Source organism: Tachysurus fulvidraco, chromosome 23, assembly GCF_022655615.1.
Source record: "Tachysurus fulvidraco isolate hzauxx_2018 chromosome 23, HZAU_PFXX_2.0, whole genome shotgun sequence".
NCBI classification, from domain to species: domain Eukaryota; kingdom Metazoa; phylum Chordata; class Actinopteri; order Siluriformes; family Bagridae; genus Tachysurus; species Tachysurus fulvidraco.
In genome coordinates, this window is record NC_062540.1 from 18,751,932 (window position 1) to 18,753,456 (window position 1,525).

Sequence of the window (1,525 nt, forward strand, 5' to 3'; positions counted from 1 at the left end):
CAAGACCCGCCCCCTTTCTGCTCATTGGCTACACGTTAGTTTTGTTTGTCAGCCCGACTCGGTTTTCTGAAGCATTTCTCGAACATCGTACACCCCATCTTTAAGTACTTCATTACTAAGTGTGACGTACGTATGTGTGAAGTATATATACACATTAAGTATCTTTTTTATGGGTCTGGATCACTCAACATTGGACGGAGTGGACTGATGTGTTTCCTAAAACAAGTTGGAAGCCCTGATTAAGAACATTTTCACTCTCATGACATGGAGACAGTAAAGTGAGTAACTGTAGTGATGGGAATTCCAGCTCTTTACATTCATTCATTCATTTTCCGCTTCCAATTCATTTCATTTACCGCTTATCCGAACTTCTCGGGTCACGGGGAGCCTGTGCTTATCTCAGGCGTCTTTGGGCATCGAGGCAGGATATACCCTGGACGGGGTGCCAACCCATCGCAGGGCACACACACACACTCTCATTCACTCACACACTATGGACAATTTTCCAGAGATGCCAATCAACCTACCATGTATGTCTTTGGACCGGGGGAGGAAACCGGAGTACCCGGAGGAAACCCCCGAGGCACGGGGAGAACATGCAAACTCCACACACACAAGGCGGAGGTGGGAATCGAACCCCCAACCCCTGGAGGTGTGAGGCGAACGTGCTAACCATTAAGCCAACGTGCCCCTCTCAGCTCTTTACAATATTCCCTAAATAATTCAAGGACACGTGATACATTAAAATGGTTTCAATGTCCCGGTTAAGGTCATGGGGTCAGCAAACGTCGGTCTTGTGAGTAATTTAACGGATATGTAATTAAAGCGAACAAACGCTGAATCTGTTGGACATCGTATAATTATATCTGGATTCCGCAGATGATGAATAATTTTCTATCGAAGCAGCTCAGAAGTATATAACCTATACTTATATCCATACTACAAATATCGTTTCTATAGCAACAGCGAATACACTGCGACTTGCGTGGAGGAGGAGCCACGTAATATAAGACTGAAAATAACCGTTTTGTGTTCTGTTTGACGTGTAAAGAAAAAAAAAAGGAGTCTCCGGTGTCAGGGTGTCAGTCGACTCTGACTCTGTCAGCCGAGAGCTGGATTTTTTTTGGCGCATTAACTTCAAGAGAGATTTGGCTGTTTATAGCTACGGTAACATAACGGATAACAGGAAGTACCTTGAAACTAATCCGGGATGATAGCGAACGAGGCGACGTTTGGCTGGAACGCAGAATCTTATTCATAAATAAGACCGCGCGGCTAGTTTTCTGCCTTTCCGCCTTACAAACAGATAATAAAGTAAACTAATTTACACAACAACATCTGCTCCTACCTTCCGCCGCGATAATCAAGTACCGGGCCACAAGTAGCTCAAACCAAACAGATACTTAACACCTTTACACGTGATCCTACACAGCTAAGGTAGAGAGAGTCGAGCATGCAGATCACATCAACACCTCGCACATCACATTTTCAGGTTTGTGCAAATCAAGTTGTAAAAAATTAAAAC

The 1,525-nt window shown here is 44.2% G+C and overlaps 1 protein-coding gene across 1 annotated transcript in view; it reads right to left on the reverse strand.

Annotated features, from left to right (window-relative positions):
* Window positions 1-565: 565 nt before the first annotated feature.
* Window positions 566-1,525, reverse strand: part of uhrf1bp1 (UHRF1 binding protein 1) — a 14,636-nt gene continuing 13,676 nt past the window's right edge. The window contains exon 21 of the mRNA XM_027159209.2: window positions 566-1,525. This exon is cut by the window's right edge and continues 1,036 nt beyond it. The gene's annotated coding sequence lies outside the window, so the exon portion shown is untranslated.